The 19,522-nt window shown below is 48.0% G+C and overlaps 1 long non-coding RNA gene across 4 annotated transcripts; it reads right to left on the bottom strand.

Moving 5' to 3' along the window:
• Positions 1-346: 346 nt before the first annotated feature.
• On the bottom strand, positions 347-19,061 carry LOC146042144 (uncharacterized). 4 transcript variants are annotated; one of them, XR_014463763.1, is made up of 4 exons: positions 18,267-18,693; positions 16,498-16,590; positions 6,059-6,156; positions 347-741 (listed from the first exon to the last, which is right to left on the bottom strand). It is a non-coding gene; the product is annotated as an uncharacterized LOC146042144 (long non-coding RNA). The 4 variants fall into 4 exon arrangements; XR_014463765.1 differs by lacking the exons at positions 16,498-16,590; positions 18,267-18,693 and adding an exon at positions 18,700-19,061; XR_014463764.1 differs by lacking the exon at positions 16,498-16,590.
• Positions 19,062-19,522: the final 461 nt, after the last annotated feature.

The raw sequence follows: 19,522 nt of genomic DNA, 5'->3' as shown, positions 1-19,522 counted from the left end.
AGCATAACGAGCGCAGAGAGCCATGCGAGGGGATGGGGTGCATTTAACCTGTGTCCATGTCGACTGTGTCGACATTCAGGTAAAAAACAGTAAAAACCCAATGTCGACCTAAACACATGTCGACCTAAATGCATTTTGACCTAGATACATGTCAACCTAAATGCATGTCGACCTAATGATATCTACCTAATCACTGCTGGTGACCAACTGATCCACACCCGGGGTGGAGGAAGGGGGCCCAAATAATATTTTTTGCACCTGGGCCAACCACCTACAAGTCCCGCCACTGAGGTCTCTCTGTAAGTAAAAGCATTAGTAGACCACAGGATTCAGTAAGACACGGGCCTCGGGTTTACACCATTTGCTTTATTGGAGGACATTCAGTGCTCAGCACACAGAGCTCTGATCCTGGGATGGGACGCACATAACCCTCCTTACAGACGCAGCCTTCGCTGCAATCTACTTGCGGGCAAACAAACAAGTACATAAATATTGATGGGCAACTCTCTTGGCCACACGTCTTCATGCAGCTTGAGTACATGGTGTTCCCAGTGCAGAGATCACACTTCGCCTTCTCCACACACTTCCCAGTAGCATCCAGGTAAAAACCGGCATCGCAGAAACAGCCGGCCACACACTGATCCGTACATACACTCGATACTTTGTAATTGCTACAGGATAGTGGGCAGGCGGTTCCACACGTGTTATATGTTTGGTTCTCGCCACAATCCTGTTGTGAGTCTGTAAAAATAAAATAACAGAACAGCAGCAGTGAGAAGGTTTGTATAGAGCAGAGGTTCATGTTGTTTCTGATTGGGAGAACCAAGGCTCTCTCTGCAGATATTTTGGGGGGAAATGAAAAGTGAGAGATTTGGTAAGATATCTCCAGGTTTTTTTAAAGCGGCAATCATATACACTGCAAAATCCAATGGTATTGCAGAATAAATGATTGCCGCTTTAAAACAACTGGAGATTTATTATCAAATCTCTCACTTTCTGATTCTCTAACCCCAACATCTCACACGTTAATGCACTTAGGTTTGCCGGAGGGCCGGGACAACAGAGAGGGATTCTTGGTAAGGGAAAGGAAACAATGGCACCTCTACTGAATGATGTCCTCTAAGCAGTGCCAGATTAAGGTCTCAATGGGCCTGGAGCTGAAAATGATCAAGGACCTATTATGCGCAATAATAGAGGTTGTGGCCAGCACCTGATAATGTAGGGGGCGTGACCAGTGTTCTGGTTGGGTGGTCTGCTCATGGGTGTGTCTCTATTTGTGTAAATACTTTCAACTTTTAACTTATTATATATGCCTGGAAAAGGCAGGGGGCTGGTAAAACTAAAATGCAGGGAGATATATTTAGGGGGGGGGGGCAAAGGTGCTAAGATACTTGCGGGGTGAGGCGGCACTCCAGTCATAAAAAAAATCTCGAAAGCTGAAACTTGGTAGACAACATTTCAGCACCTTTTATGTGGTCACCTAAGTTCACCACACCATATACCCCTTATACAAATCACCTAATACTGTACTTTCCTCTTACACATTATGCCACATTGAATAAGCCAAAATTCAGATCGACTGAGCCAAAATTCACATAATGCACACGGATTAAGTCAAAATTCACGTTATGCCACACATATTAATTCAGAACACACTATACCAAAAAGATTGAGCCATAAAGCACAATATGCTTCATAAACAGGGGCATTGCACATTAAAAATTTTCACCATAATGCCCATAACATGTTCAGCCACACACCATTATGTCCATTACGTATTATGCCAAACACCATAATGCCTATTAAAAATTATGCTACATAAGTGCTGTTTACCTACATGCTCATTGCCAGGGGTTCCATGCTAATTTCCAGGGGGTCCATGCTCGTTGCCATGTGGGATTACATGCTCATTGCCACGGGGGAATGCATGCTTGTGCTAACTGGGGGACAGCTGCCGCTGGGCAGAAATGACAGCCATTGACAGCCGGGCAGAGAGCAGGGGGCTGCCGGCTGTATTCAGAGCACTGCAGGTCCTGGCTACTTGAAATAATACCCCTTTCACACCAGAAAATGCAGGGGCTTACCTGGGAATATGGTCTCAGGATCATGCAGGGACATTCCCGGGCTGGCCCCTTTTACATCAGCCTAGTCCCTGCATTTTCTGGTGTGAGGGGGAAAGAAACCCCCCCCCCCTTTTAAACAACCAGCTATATCTTCAGAACCAACTGACCCAGTTACATGTAGGCTTCGAATGATTTTGGTCCCGTGAAACTGGGCCGTTTGGGTCTAGAGAAATCTGTCCTCAAACAACATGAACAGCCATGAAATTACATTTCAGAAATGCAAAAAATCACTTTACCCGCAATATCTCTAGTACCAATGAACCCATATGGACCAGCCTGGTATGAGATTGAAGGCCCAGCGATTTGGGTTTGACTGAGCTCTGTGCTGCCAGGTGGGAATTGGCAGCCATTGGAACTATGGTTCTATGTTATCCTATGGGGAAAACGTTCCAGCTTTGCTTGGCGGTACCTCCGGTTTACGAGGGGCTAGCGATGCGTGGCCGGGCTCATTGGAAAGCCCTGGCTCTCAGCGACAAAATGGGCCTATTTGGAGAGTGGGCCTGGAGCTGTAGCTCCATCAGGTCCATTGTTAATTCTACCCTGCCTCTAAGAGCATGCACCATCCAAGAACCTGGGCAAAGTAACATACAAACCCCACAGATTTATAAAGGGAAAATTACTAAAGATTCTAAATATGAAATGAAGTGATGTTGCCCATATCAACCAATCAGATTCTGTCTTTCATTTTCTAGGATGCAAGAGAAATGATAGACATAATCTGGTTGTGATGGGTAACATCACCTAATTTTGTTTTTAGAAACTTAAGTTCAGCATTTACCCCATAGGGTCTATAAGGACATCACACAGGCCCTTATTCTGATTGATTGACTCAGTCGGATGCGTATTTTGGATGGGCAATGAGTGGTGTTAACCCCGCCTAGTATACGGATCGCTCACGCCGTCCGAATGTGGTCGGACGGCGAGTAAATGGACCGCGTGTGGATGTTTCATGTGAACACCCACTCGCTGGCCTGTGGGAACCTCTCCCATCCTCCGATGGTCGCCAACCATCGAATGATGGACCGAGCAGTCAGGCAGCACCGAGTGCTCCAGACCACTCTGACAGTTGTCCGTGCGAAAGCAGGGATATGGGCGGGCAGCTGGCATCCGGCTATGTCAGCTGTCCGCACCCCGTGCGTGGGGGGCGGACAGCATTTCCTAACGCATTCCCAGCATTTTCATGGCAACGCCCATGAAACACGGGGCTTATGCATATGGTAATGAGCCTAAACAGCCCTTCACGCCCCTCTCCACCCCCTGCTCGGATGGTTCCGTACAATCGCTTTACGCATGAAATTTACACTGTGGGCGGACGTGCGAGGTTTACGCACATGCGCAGAAGCGCCTATGCGCACACACAAAACATCAGCCGTCCGTCTGCACACGCAACCGTCCGAGTCAATCAGAATAAGGCCCACTATTCTGATATATTGTTACTGCAAAGCATTGATAATAAGACAATGTAGTAACATTAATGTAGATATTACTTACTGGGAGTGATAGTACCTACTGGGAGTGATAGTATCTACTGGGAGTGATAGTACTGGGAGCGATAGTACTTACTGGGAGCAATATTGACAAAAGTTAGACATGCATTAGTAAGACAGTGACAAAAGTTAGACATGCATTAGTCAGACAGTGACAAAAGTTAGACATGCATAAGTCAGACATTTGCAAAGGTTAGACATGCAATGTCTGACTAATGCATATCTGGGCATAATATGTGGGATGTCTCTTAGATCCTTATTATGGTGACTGCTGATGACAGCTGTACCAGCTATTATGTAATTATACCCGCTGCAGTATGCACCTCTGGGTTTCATTAATCAGGTGCAGCAGACAGCAGGCACCCATCCCCTCTCTCCTGTAACCCCACACAGCGCTGAAGGTTGGGGGGGGGGGGGCAATTTTGACAGCAATTAATTATCTGTTTTAATTACTTTCACTTCTGTGCTACCCTCCTTTTTGTGTACTGGCATCTAATGAATAGCTCAATGAGTAGTGGGTAGTTTCACTGTAACGCAACAGATTAGATTAAGCAAGGGGTGCATAGGCATGAGGGCATTTAAGAGCCTGCGAATTTTGTGATTGTCCTAATAAAGGCCCTTATTCTGATTGATGCGGACTTTACCGCGTTCTTACGGATCGCGTCTTTACGGCGTCTGCGCATGCGTGGAGAACGCTACGCGCATGTGCCACGCCTTGACTCGGTACCAGTTCGGACAAAGCCCGTCCAAAACTGGTCACCGCAATCAGTCGGGAAATAGGGGCGTATTATGGGCGTCATGCGGAATGACACATGGGCGTAGTTTCAAAGTGGGCAAAACGGGGCGGAAACATGGGCGGACACGGGGGAGTACACTTATGTTGGGGGGCGTACATTCGGAAACCACTCCGAATGCACGCGAGCAAAAAGGGCTGAAATGTGCGGTGTCCACAAGTGTACTATTGCTTTGCGGACACCACTCGTTCATGCGGTAGGCGAACGTACGCCTAATGACTACAACCATTAACACCTGAACCCAATAACAATCTACTCCTTTACTCATTACTCACTAATAGGACGCTTGTCAGTGCTTTAATTGAAACCATTGCACTTCAATTGCTGTAAGGGTTAATGTGTGCTATGCATGTGTTAGGCATGCTTGTAAGGATATATTGGAATCTAATTGATTCCAATTCCAAATAAGCAGTTTTTTATGAGGATAGGTAATTGAATAAGTGGGTCATGTGATGTCTTGCAGAAGATACTTCATAGTGGGTTGTTTGGCGTAAATCCTCCGCTTACGTGCGGTAGCACCGCTTGGCTCCCGTTCGGATGCGGTATTCCCGAGCATACTCTGTAATACTCTGTAATACCGTGCCGAATCGGAGTGTTTCTCCCGCACACGCATGGTTTGTATGTCGTCCGTAAACACGCCCTGTTCTTAAAGAGTGAGTCCGTCCGAATGCGGAGGACACGTGGGCGTTTCTACGGACGATGGCCGCATGCGGCAAAACACCGTGGCGTGCGGACCGCTCCGTAAGAATGCGGGAATATCCGCACAGATCAGAATAAGGGCCAAAGTTATGTGAATAGTTCATTACCGATATAAGTCAGGTGATTGATAGTTAGGGTAGCCAATTAGGTGTATAAGGGGTGGTAGTTAATGCAGGGGTATATAAGGGGGGGTCAGATGATGCTGCTTCCTCTTTGAGTCTGGATTCCCACCCTCCCTCCCTGGCTTTTTTCAATTGCTACCTGGCCTTTGGCCTTCACCCAATTTGGCTTCACAACAATTAATATCTAATTGGCGGGAGAGCGCTCTCGACCAGCAGTCAATTTTGAGGTACAGGTGGTCACTGTGCGGTATTTCCCCCCTCTGCCAGGATGGCTGGTGAGTCCTGCCCCCGAGGGGGGACGTTGGCCACTTCCTTGAGGTGTCCTCGCTATGCTATAAGAGGGGCGGTAAGACGTCACAGTGCGGGCTGTGCCTTAAATTCAATTGGGGCGGTTCATCGCCCTGGTTATAAGTTGGGGCGTTGTAGTCGCCGCCATTACTAATGTTTTTGACTGAGCTGGTCTCAAGCGTTTTTCCTGGCCAACCATTTCAATAGGGTCATATCACTTAATAAATATCGTTGACCTTTTAACGTATGCAGTTGTTGTCCGTGTGATTATTTTTAGAATAAGGTGTCCGTGTGATTTATTTCTAGGGGCAATTTAGAGTTAAGTTAAGGTAAATGTCAATCATTATAATTCAATTGATGCCTTATATGTTTGAATCCTGAGTATGGCAGTTTAATGAAATGTGTTATCACTTAAAGGTTACTGTAACTGACTAAAAAGAGCTATCAAGTGATCTAAGGGATACATCTCCCTGTAACTGAATGTCCCATCTGTTTATCACATTAAATACATACAAAGCATTATATAAAAATAAAAATAAACTTACAAACAGTCATCAGCAGGAGCACAGATGCCAGCACCACGTTTAGTAGATTTGACTGACCCATTTCCTGCGTAGGACGTCAGAGACTGGAAAATCTGTGTCTGAGAAATGGATAAATGTATTTAACATGGCAATCATTGTATACAGAGATACTGAGCACATGGCAGACATTGTATACAGAGATACTGAGCACAGGGCAGACATTGTATACAGAGATACTGAGCATAGGGCAGACATTGCATACAGAGATACTGAGCATAGGGCAGACATTGTATACAGAGATACTGAGCACAGGGCAGACATTGTATACAGAGATACTGAGCACATGGCAGACATTGTATACAGAGATACTGAGCACATGGCAGACATTGTATACAGAGATACTGAGCACATGGCTGACATTGTATACAGAGATACTGAGCACATGGCAGTCATTGTATACAGAGATACTGAGCACAGGGCAGACATTGTATACAGAGATACTGAGCACATGGCAGACATTGTATACAGAGATACTGAGCACATGGCAGACATTGTATACAGAGATACTGAGCATAGGGCAGACATTGTATACAGAGTTACTGAGCACAGGGCAGACATTGTATACAGAGATACTGAGCACATGGCAGACATTGTATACAGAGATACTGAGCACATGGCAGACATTGTATACAGAGATACTGAGCACATGGCAGTGATTGTATACAGAGATACTGAGCACATGGCAGACATTGTATACAGAGATACTGAGCTCAGGGCAGACATTGTATACAGAGATACTGAGCACATGGCAGACATTGTATACAGAGATACTGAGCACAGGGCAGTCATTGTATACAGAGATACTGAGCACATGGCAGACATTGTATACAGAGATACTGAGCACAGGGCAGACATTGTATACAGAGATACTGAGCATAGGGCAGACATTGTATACAGAGATACTGAGCAAAGGGCAGACATTGTGTACAGAGATACTGAGCACATGGCAGACATTGTATACAGAGATACTGAGCACAGGGCAGACATTGTATACAGAGATACTGAGCACATGGCAGCCATTGTATACAGAGATACTGAGCACAGGGCAGTCATTGTATACAGAGATACTGAGCACAGGGCAGACATTGTATAAACTCCACACAGTCATAGGCATTCATCCACACTTACACCACTTATCTATGAAATAATGACGCGTACAACTGAATTGGGCTTAAAGGGGACGGCTTATTTATTTTGAGCAGGGGCGGCCTATTTGAAACTAACTGAAAATTACGTCCCTGCTCTAACTAAGGTGGCGGGCAAAGAACGGTATGGCAATAAAACACATCAGCTGGTAAAATAAAAAAGTAATGAAAATAATAAACTCCGGATCCAAGGGCCTCCTGCCCTTTTTTCTAGGACCGGCCAACTGCCAGCGTCCTTGGCAACAGACAACTTTATATGCGGACTTTTCCCAAAGGGCCATCTGCCCTTAAGGCCAAGGGTTGACCTTCTGCCTCTGCCCCTGACCTCGCATATATCACTAAGGCAGAGCTCACCACTCTGCCCGAGCCAGAAAAATTGGGCCACCTGCCCTGAAACACAAACTGTCCGCAAAATTTTTGCCTATCCGAAGTAAATGATTGTTAAGGACCAGATGTGGGCCCACCTGGATCGGTGATGCCCACATCTCGACACCAACCACCAGCTAAATGTAAATACCGCTAGAATTTAAACTACCGTTCTTTCCGCCACAATAAGCCGACAACACTAAAGAGAAAAAACTGCTAAAGAAAAACTCCTAAAATGAAATAAAACTAATAAATGGGGTGGGAGGGAGGGCAACGATTCCAGCAGAAAGAGGCAGAATTTTCTGGAAGCAGGATCATCTATCCATCAATCCACGCCTCTGACTTCACACCAGCCTATCAATGATCTACATGCAAATCAGCCACCTGCCAATCAAGCAAGCCAAGCCCCCCAGCCCAACTCCAGTGTGCAAGCTAAGGATTCCTGCCATAGCCTGGTGAGTTTATGCTGCTTTCAGCCAGACAAGCTGTCTTCTACAGTCTTAAACTCCACACAGTCATAGGCATTCATCCACACTTACACCACTTATCTATGAAATAATGACGCGTACAACTGAATTGGGCTTAAAGGGGACGGCCTATTTATTTTGAGCAGGGGCGGCCTATTTGAAACTAACTGAAAATTACGTCCCTGCTCTAACTAAGGTGGCGGGCAAAGAACGGTATGGCAATAAAACACATCAGCTGGTAAAATAAAAAAGTAATGAAAATAATAAACTCCGGATCCAAGGGCCTCCTGCCCTTTTTCCTAGGACCGGCCAACTGCCAGCGTCCTTGGCAACAGACAACTTTATATGCGGACTTTTCCCAAAGGACCATCTGCCCTTAAGGCCAGGGGTTGACCTTCTGCCTCTGCCCCTGACCTCGCATATATCACTAAGGCAGAGCTCACCACTCTGCCCGAGCCAGAAAAATTGGGCCACCTGCCCTGAAACACAAACTGTCCGCAAAATTTTTGCCTATCCGAAGTAAATGATTGTTAAGGACCAGATGTGGGCCCACCTGGATCGGTGATGCCCACATCTCGACACCAACCACCAGCTAAATGTAAATACCGCTAGAATTTAAACTACCGTTCTTTCCGCCATATCAGTTTGTCTACAAACTGACCCGCCACCACCATACTTCAAAACTCCTCTCACACTAACCATCTAACTTCTCAGGACGTCCATCATATCCTTGAAGAAACAAATCCATTCCCATCAAGGAGAGATGCAGTCCATCAGACCGATACAGGGTCTCGTCCCTAAAGGAAATGGCCTCATGCCAGATGACCATCCCACTCTCTGCAACGATTGCCCTGCCAACCACGGAGTTAATCTGTCTCCGAACAAGCTCAATGGCCCCTGTACTAAAGCATCTCTCCAGATCCTCCTAGGGATAATCTTCGATCCAAAGAATCTACGGAACGCCACTCTCTAATTAAATCCAGCATTAAATTCCTAATCCCAAAAGAATACCAATACTGGAATTATGCGTGAGGTCGTTGCCCCCCAGGTGAAAGTGCATAATAAATAAAAATGGGGAAACTTTCCCGGGAATTCCCTTAATGGTGATTTTAGCATTCTATATTAAATTGAAGATGACTAATAGGAAGGTGATTCGGGTGACCTATTTTGAACCTAATTTTGAACCCATTAAATTATTGAAATTCTATTCTAAACTTATAATGAACAAATTTGGTAGGGGAGAGGGGGGTGGGTCGCCCGATTTGACTTGAGGCAAAAACACAAATCTTTCACCAGCTGGCAAAAGCCAAATTTAAGACTGGTGATAACACAAAAATTCCTCAAGGCCCCCCAAACGCTAAAGCGCGTTTGAGCGAGCGGCTACTCCTCAAATGGGCTCACTGGATGATGTCGGCCTGATGTAACGCCTAAACGCACCAGACCGCCATCTCCCAAGTGCTCGTATGTCGACCTGGGACCAACCCGCCGCAGCAGCAGCCGAGGCGGCGCCGATACGGAATGAGTGTGTCCCGAAGTCGGCCGGAGAAAGACCCAGATGCAAAATACAGCGCCTGAAGACCGACAAAACTGAAATTTGGTAAGGGGCGACCCTCAATGTGCATTAACCAGGCACCCGGCTTTCGTCATGTCAGTCTTGGAGCGCTGGATTCTGCACCATATACCTTCGTGGCGCAAGTCAACGTGACGGAATATCATGGGAGACGCTGCCGTCCTGGTTGGGGACGCCAGTTCACCCACTCCAAACGCCCCATGGAATCCCATGGCGAACGCCAGCTTAAAAGGCGAGACTCGTAATCCGATGAGCACATGATTATAATGATATTGAGATTTGACGCAATATACCAGCGTCAATTGGCTGTCTCCTGTCGGAATGCCTCCTGTCCCCCAAGACGCAAAAAGAATGAAAATACCTGTCAAGTAGCACCCCAGGATTTTCCCTCCCAGTACAGGTTCCAATCGAGGCGATAATAAGCTTCTCAGTGCTCTCACCTTCGCCCCCGTGTTCAAGGACAAATTCATTCCAGCACTCCCATGAGGCCAGATACGCCCTGAATGTCCCCGGTGCTAAGGACCGCAGGGCCAACTTTTCTCACCTACATTGCCACCCCATAAAAAGGTGGACACTACTCACCATACTTCTGGGCGAAAGGCACCACTGCCTAAACGCTTCCATTCAAAAAGAGACCGTGCACCTGCTACCTCATTAAGCGCCCCGGCGTGCTTGGCTCACAACGTAATGTTGTTTGCCAAGCATAGCATAGTATCCGAGCTAAAATGCGTGAAACCGGGAAGGATGTTGCCTTTTGGCGACCAACAGTGCGGTTGTCGCACCAAAAGCCAACCTCCCTGTTACTCAATTCTCCGGCCCAAAGTTCCACGGCAACCCCTATTGGAAATCTCTCCAACAACAGCATGTTTTTAATTAAACCGCCTTGGACCCACTGCTCCGGCAGGCATACGCGCTCTGACGCTCACGATAGAATGCTCCATCACCCGTGGAACCCGCGGCGTCCGTGTATAATTCCAACGCGCATTTGCAACGGCTGGTCCTTGCCATATGCAGATACCGATAAAATTGCCCAGAAAAATTTCCCACACCTTCAAATATCTCTTGATTTCTGAAGACATGCGAAGGAAATGATACGGCTTACGTAAGCCCGCAGCTGCTCTCTGAAGTTTAAGACAATAGATTTTACCCATGGGTATCACTTCTTCATGCAAAGTTAAACAGGCCCAATAAAGATTGGGCCTGTCTAAACGTTAACTTGGCCGGCGCCATTGCATAAAGTATTTTGTCATGTAGGAAAGAAAAGAGTGTCTTTTTTTTGGTGCACCTAGAGAGTATTACTTTAGTAAAACGTCACTTTTATTATTTTATTTAAAATAGTTGCGAATATAAAAACGAAATTTGACAAGACATGAGACAACATATAGTGATTTTAAAAAAGGAAAAGAATTTCCTTCACCTAGTGGCAGCCCCACTGTCTATTGTCCCTGTTTATATTTCAAAATAATTCGCTGTGTGGCTAAGATCATAGGGTTATGTTACCCAGACAAGTAATGTGGATCAGACAGGGTTAATTTTTATCAAATAGACAATGTTTCAAAATAAACCTGAGGCTCTTAGCAGCAGCCGCTAGCAAGCCCCTGAACACGGATAAGGTACCGCTTCAGTGCTGCTGCTGGCTTGCTGGAGCCAGTAGTACCACGACCTGCGTTTCTCCCACAGAGCTACGTCTGAGGTGTGCCTGCGTGCACTTCCTCGCTCTGGTGGGTAGAAAACAAGCAGGAACACCCACGGTTCTGGCGCCAGAGACCGTGCAAATGTGTTATGTTGGGGACCGTGTCCGACGGAACCCCTAATGCAGCCACAGATCAAAAATACAATTTGTAAGTGGGGAGGGGAGAGTGGGGTTTTAGACACACTAGGTGTGTGATTAAGTCACACACCTAGGGCGAAATGTAATAGGGTGTGATTTTTTAGACATGTGCGATTTTTGGTCAAAAACGGCCGAAATCGCACATTTTCCGAAAATCGCACATTTAATAGGTTGAAAATCGCGGTAAAAAATCGCACTTTTTACCGCGAAATAGCACTTTTAGAAGTGCGATTTTTAGTCACATTTCAATTCGCATCCAGATGTTTTCCCATTATAAAGTATACAACTCGCAAATGTAATAGGGTGCGATTTTTGGTCAATGTTACCAAAAATCGCAAAAAAAATAGACCAGGTTCTGACAGGCGAATTTGACAGAACCATGCACAGATCATTGAGATCTGTGCATGGTTCTGTTAATAAAAATGTGTAAAAGTGTTTTTATAAAAAAAAAAAACGGCGTGGGGTCCCCCCTCCTAAGCATAACCAGCCCCGGGCTCATTGAGGCGGACCTGGTTCCAAAAATACGGGGGGACAAAAAGCATAGGGGTCCCCCGTATTTCTGAAACCAGCCCCGGACTCTTGGACCGGTCCTGGTTCCAAAAATACGGGGGACAAAAAATCTGGGGGTCCCCCATATTTTGAAACCAGCACCGGGCTCCAACAGCCCGCGGTGTCATGCCACAGCCGGGGGACACTTTTTATACAAGGTCCCCCGGCCAAAACATGAGCACCGTGGCTGGTCAGCCTTGGACGGGGTACCTGGAGGAGTGGGGACCCCCCCAATAAAGGGGTCCCCCCCCCCCCAGGCTTCACCCGTCCAGGGCTGAAGCCCGGGGCTGTCACCGGCGTCCGTGGCCAGTGGACGCCGGCCTGATAGGGTTAAATCCATCATACATATCATTACATTGCTTTTTACCGGCGAACTACAAGTGCCAGCAGACCTTTTCCGCATGCTGGGACTTGGAGAACCACAAGTCCCAGCATGCAGGGCATTAATGGGCCCGCTGGGACTTGTAGTCCACCTGTAAAAAGAATGTTTATAAAAAACACACACACAGAGAAGTACAAGTTTATTACACACACACACCTCAATTTTACACCAGCATACTTACCATTCCTGGATCCAGCGCTGGTCTGGCTGCTTTACAGCCGGCTCCCCCCGCACTGACAGGCAGCGGGGAGAACCGGCTTTCTCCGTTGCCTGTCACCGGCTTTCTCCGTAGCTTCTGTAGCTCTGTCCCAGTGCTACAGAGGCTGAGAGCGTGATTGGCTGAGCTACAGTATGCGTCTCCATGGAGACGCATAGCTCAGTCCTGATTGGCTGAGCTATGCGTCTCCATGGAGACGCATACTGTAGCTCAGCCAATCACGCTCTCAGCCTCTGTAGCACTGGGACAGAGCTACAGAAGCTACGGAGAAAGCCGGTGACAGGCAACGGAGAAAGCCGGTTCTCCCCGCTGCCTGTCAGTGCGGGGGGAGCCGGCTGTAAAGCAGCCAGACCAGCGCTGGATCCAGGAATGGTAAGTATGCTGGTGTAAAATTGAGGTGTGTGTGTGTAATAAACTTGTACTTCTCTGTGTGTGTGTTTTTTATAAACATTCTTTTTACAGGTGGACTACAAGTCCCAGCGGGCCCATTAATGCCCTGCATGCTGGGACTTGTGGTTCTCCAAGTCCCAGCATGCGGGGGAGGTCTGCTGGCACTTGTAGTTCGCCGGTAAAAAGCAATGTAATGATATGTATGATGGATTTAACCCTATCAGGCCGGCGTCCACTGGCCACGGACGCCGGTGACAGCCCCGGGCTTCAGCCCTGGACGGGTGAAGCCTGGGGGGGGGGACCCCTTTATTGGGGGGGTCCCCACTCCTCCAGGTACCCCGTCCAAGGCTGACCAGCCACGGTGCTCATGTTTTGGCCGGGGGACCTTGTATAAAAAGTGTCCCCCGGCTGTGGCATGACACCGCGGGCTGTTGGAGCCCGGTGCTGGTTTCAAAATACGGGGGACCCCTATGCTTTTTGTCCCCCCGTATTTTTGGAACCAGGTCCGGCTCAATGAGCCCGGGGCTGGTTATGCTTAGGAGGGGGGACCCCACGCCGTTTTTTTTTTAACTTTTTTTTTTTTGCACAAAAGCGCATTTATAAAAATGCGCACATTTTCATGACTGAAAATGCGCACATTTTCATGACTAAAAATCGCGGCAAATCGCGGCAAATCGCATTTTTTTGCCGCTAATTCGCATCTCATTACATATGCGAATTCGCGGCAAAAAATGCGATTTTTAAAGGTGCGATTTGGTGCGATTTTTTTTTAGTCTAAAAATCGCACCCTATTACATTTCGCCCTAGGTGTGTGACTTAATCACACACCTAGTGTGTCTAAAACCCCACTCTCCCCTCCCCACTTACAAATTGTATTTTTGATCTGTGGCTGCATTAGGGGTTCCGTCGGACACGGTCCCCAACATAACACATTTGCACGGTCTCTGGCGCCAGAACCGTGGGTGTTCCTGCTTGTTTTCTACCCACCAGAGCGAGGAAGTGCACGCAGGCACACCTCAGACGTAGCTCTGTGGGAGAAACGCAGGTCGTGGTACTACTGGCTCCAGCAAGCCAGCAGCAGCACTGAAGCGGTACCTTATCCGTGTTCAGGGGCTTGCTAGCGGCTGCTGCTAAGAGCCTCAGGTTTATTTTGAAACATTGTCTATTTGATAAAAATGAACCCTGTCTGATCCACATTACTTGTCTGGGTAACATAACCCTATGATCTGAGCCACACAGCGAATTATTTTGAAATATAAACAGGGACAATAGACAGTGGGGCTGCCACTAGGTGAAGGAAATTCTTTTCCTTTTTTAAAATCACTATATGTTGTCTCATGTCTTGTCAAATTTCGTTTTTATATTCGCAACTATTTTAAATAAAATAATAAAAGTGACGTTTTACTAAAGTAATACTCTCTAGGTGCACCAAAAAAAAGACACTCTTTTCTTTCCTAACAAACACGTCCTCTTTGTGTCTATGGTAGCACACCCTCTTATTTAATTATAACAAATTGTTGACAGTATACAAGGAGGGTCCACCCTTGCATTAAAAACAATTTATTTCTGTGCGACTGACTATACCCCTCTCAGACTCCCTATTTTGTCATGTAGACGATGCACCTTTTCCAACGGGAGTCTCCATACACCGGACTCGGAATGAATTTCGATACCTAGAGAAACCAGGCACGTAGTAGGGCCTTCGGTTTTTCTTTACTCGGCTACAGGAACTCCGAAATCCCCAAACAATTTAAGAGCGGATTCTAACAACCGTAAGCATAATTCAGAATCTGAAGGACCTACCAAACGAAAGTCGTCCAAATAATGAGTGATACTAGATGCTCCTGTCACTTCCCGCAAAAAAACATTGCGAGAAAGTGCTGAACGCTCAAAATTATGCACAAGATATAGAGCAACCCATGGGAAAACATTTAACTATATAAAAACCCCTTCCAATTTAAATCCCATGCATGTGAAGGCAGTCTTATTAAATGGCAGCAGTCTAAAAGCTGATTCAACATCCAATCTGCACATGAGGGTACTATTACCGAAATTCCGAACAATCGTCAGAGCACCTTCAAATAATAGGTAATTAACTGTGCATAACTCAACAGCGATGGCATCATGAACTGACGTCCCTCTAGGACATGAGGGTTGTTGAATCAGCCTAAACTTCCCCTGAACTTTCAGGTCCCCCTCAACGGGGACAAAATCATTCCCTCCACTGGCAGTGTGGCGAACGGGCCCGCCATGCGACCCAACCTAACTTCGGCCTCTACCTTTTGTTTTATTGCAACAGGGTGCCCAATAGCAGAACGTAAATTACCCCTAGACTCCTTGTTAATAGGGCCAGAAACAGGCAATTGAAAACCTACGGCAAACCCAGACTGCAGAAAATCTGCTGTCTCTCTATCCGGGTAACGTTCCAGCCATGGCAACATCCTGACCAACAATATTGGGGTTGGGGCTGTATCCAACGATAGATGCCGCTGGACCGCTGCTTTGCTTTACCGAGCTCCACCCTCCGCCCTCAGTTGGTGGTTTGTGCAATCCTTGATTGCATGCGATCCCCCCGCATCTGAAACAAAGGTGCCGAAAACAACACCGGTTTCCCATATTACATTGGCCTTTGTTAAACGCGAAACAATTTCCGTGGTCAGGCTTGCTATTAGCTCCCCTATTATTGTTATTATTAGGCCTATTACCGTGCTGCCGGAACCAACGTTTCCCTTTGTAAACCTAGAAGGGTGTAACACCTCTCGGCCCTGTTGATTGCTACTAAACTCCTGGTCATAGGTACGCCAGCCAGAAACCATGTACGAGGTGTATAGTTTATGAATCAGAAACTGGTATCTCACCAGATTCATGTATTCGTCAGGATGGCTCTCAAGACAACAGGCCGCAAAATAAGCATGCCCCTTATCCAGTTGCTGTAGGTACGAAAGGCCACCTTATTGAATGAGCCCTACTTCCTAGCCTCAAATAGAGCCCGCCTATCTTTGCTTGGTAAAGCAAAATATCCACATAATGGCTTTTCCGAATCTTAATTCGAGCCCTAGGCCGAAAATCCGCCTTCATGGCGGTGTTTGTGCAATGTACTGTATGGATTCCACCGATACATTAGAGGAGCCCGAATTATGTGATCGATAAGTTCACGGGGAGAATATACAAACTCCGCACAGTTAGAGCCATGGTGGGGTAGAACCCATGACCTCAGCGCTGTGAGGCAGTAATGCTAACCATTACACCAGCCGTACTGCTCCTTCCGTTTTGAAAGGCGCAAGCCCCCATCGGAAGATGACATATCCTCCGATGAAGTGGACGCCAGTGAGGGATCATAATCCCTACACCTGCCCCTTCTTTTCTTGGATTTGGAGGAATTAGCCCATTTCCCTGAAGCTGACGACGTCGAACCCCCAGATCCATCATTATTTGACCTATCAGCAGTATCACTGGCCCGATCGGGATCGTTAGAAGACTCACCCGAACTCGAACCAGTGTTGCCCCGAATGGCTCCTTCACCTCCTTGACGGCTTACAGATGCTCTTTCCCCATTGCTCTGCGACGATCTCCGACCTGACGGTAAAGGGTTAGTAACATGCACAGGCAAATTGGGATCACTATGTGATGCCGCTTCTACAGAATGCACAGGATGAACTGGATCTGTCACATTTAATGCCGGCGCAATGAATCTGGCTATAATTTCGGATAATATAGCCACCGTGGTTAACGATACTGAACCCCCCCCCTGTCCACCCGGTGCAGTGGTTACCGGGGGGGGGCACAGCTGACACCACTGCAGCGCATACCCACGTCAATGCCGACGAATCCACGGTAACTAAATTACCGTTACCCCTTACTGCGTCTGCGCATGATAAAACAGCCCGAACACTGTCCCGGGGTGTGACCACAACATTAGACTGGGCCCCGACCCTAGCCAATCTCCTTCTGTCCCCGGGCCTGCTTTTTGCGTTATCGCCGCAAGACCCGCGAAGACCCTATCAACTGCCGAATTGCCCTCAGGTGTGCTATCTAAAGGTTCGGTGCTCCGCAAGTGAGGTGCTGAGCTCATCGCCTGACCACTGCGCGACACCTGAACATAGGTATGTCGACCACCCCCTGGTGAACTACAAATATACTCGCTGGACTGAGACTCCCCAGTGAAGTCACTGTGTGACTGGTCACTCCACATAATGTTGTCAAGGCCAGCAATTCCCTATCCCTTAGGGACAGCTTGATCCTAATGCTGTCAATCATTCTGGACATTCTAAACCTGCTGTCTCCTATGCCACTAGATGGCGCTGCAGCCTAACTTTCCTCAAAAGCACCTATACCAGCATGTCCTGGTATCCCCAGGCTGACTACAGCCTGCAGCATTCATTATGTCACAAAATGGCGCCACAGGCTGATCCTTGCCTGTGGCACCGTTCCTAGCCCTCTCCATACCCCTACGGCGGCCCCCTCTAATGGTAGCCGCCGCAACGGGAACAAAATCAGTCCCTCTATTGGCCTCAGAGTTCATCGGCACTGCACCCCCCAGTTATAATATTGGCGGGCAGCCCGGGACCTTCTAGCCCGCTGCCCGCCGCTAACTACTGCCCGCCTGTAAGAGCGATGCATGATGACGCTGCTGCCGGGAGCCGCAGAGCGACACCCGCTAATGACGCGGGCGGGGAACCTGTCCGCCCGATCCGACTGCCTGAGCCCCGGATCTCCGTCCCCGCTGCACTGGCTCCAGGGCCGCCCTCGGGATTCCCCGGACTGGTAGGGAGATTGCTCTGCAAGGTGAATACAATAGGCTCATTCCCTTCTAATAAACTAAGGGGAACATGTATCAAAGCTTCTACAGCGGGTATCACCCCCAGTTAACCCTGCGACGCCCGGGGCACGGGGACAGCCCAGGTGGGGGGGGGGGGGGGTTGAAGCAGGCGCCTGCAGAGGTGAATTTGTGTAAGGTGAGGCAAAAATTGCTGCCCAGGTGAGGGGTAAAGTCCCCGCTCCCCACCTCTGTTGGGCGGCCTAGCCCTGGCCCTAAGCCTAACATTTACCTCAGCCAGTGCTGCATATATTGCGAGTGCCCCCCGCCAAACGCTTGGGCCTAGCAAAACTTTTTAGATAAGAATGAAAAGGAAAGGAGGAAATAAAGAAATATAAGAAGTGGAAGAAATTGAGTAAGAATAAAGATGTAGAAAGTGAGAATAGAAAAGACACAAGCTAAATGCTTTACAATTTGTATATGAAGGTCACAGTACTTATCAGAGCAACGATTCCAGCAGAAAGAGGCAGAATTTTCTGGAAGCAGGATCATCTATCCATCAATCCACGCCTCTGACTTCACACCAGCCTATCAATGATCTACATGCAAATCAGCCACCTGCCAATCAAGCAAGCCAAGCCCCCCAGCCCAACTCCAGTGTGCAAGCTAAAGGCCCCCATACACTATGCGATTTTCGGCCGATTTCACCCGATTTCGGCCCTTTGGGCCGATAAATCGGATGAAATCGGACAAAAATCGCATGTGTTTGACATCTGATCTGATCTGATGCGCGTTCACGAGCGCATCAGATCGGATCAGGGCGTCGGACCTGCTGAACATCAGATATATCGGAATCTGACCCATCATGGGCACATCGTGGGTGCTTTTTAGCACCCACGATGCTTCAGATCCGATATATCTGTGTGTACCTGTTCGGTGCTTCCACGGTAGCTACATCCGGAACACACGTCACCGGAGGGGGCAGGCGCAATGGGGGAGGAAAGCCAGTGAGAGGGGTAGAGGAGACAGCAGCAGCAGCAGCGTCCGTCCCACATTCAAGCGACAGAGGAGGGAAGACCCAAATATGGTTGTGGGCAGAACTGTCAGCGCGAGCATCACTGCCCGACTCCCCCTCTCCCCTGATCCTGGGTGTCATGGTAAACTCTAGCCAGCTTTGCCCCATCCTGCTGCAGTTTTTCCGCCTGTGCAGCAGAAGCCCGACTCCCCTACCTCTCCCCTTCTGCTGGGTGTCATGTTTAGCTCCGGCAGCAGCCCGAAGCCAGCCCCCCCCCCCTCCTCCCTCCCCCGTCCTGCTGCAGTTTATTTTCAGCCTGTGCAGCAGAGACCTAGTCTCCCCGTACATCTCCCCTGCTGCTGTGGGCAGCAGGGCCCCCTCCTCCCTCCTCTTCCAAGCCAGCTTCCCTTCTTCGTGCTGCAGGAGTTTGTCAGTCCCGGCAGAAGTGAGACTCCCCTGCTGCTGGAGTTCTGCCGTGGTCTGTGAGCATACTGTTTACTGGGGGAGGGTGAGTGTTCTGTGTAGGGATGGCCATCGGCTATCGATGTTTCCAAAACATCGATGGTCGGGACAAACATCGATGGTCGGGACAAACATCGATGGTCAGGACCTAGTGCCCGAAGTTTTGGACATCGATAGTCGAGAGCCAAATAGTATGATGCCATCGATGGATGGCATCCGATTTCGCTATATATATAAAAAAAAAATTTTTTACCCACCACGGCACAGTGGGAGCC

Source organism: Crinia signifera, chromosome 19 (genome assembly GCF_055691185.1).
Source record: "Crinia signifera chromosome 19, ASM5569118v1, whole genome shotgun sequence".
Lineage (NCBI taxonomy): Eukaryota > Metazoa > Chordata > Amphibia > Anura > Myobatrachidae > Crinia > Crinia signifera.
The sequence above is the reverse complement of the archived record's forward strand: the minus strand, read 5'-3'. Positions and strand labels throughout refer to the sequence as shown.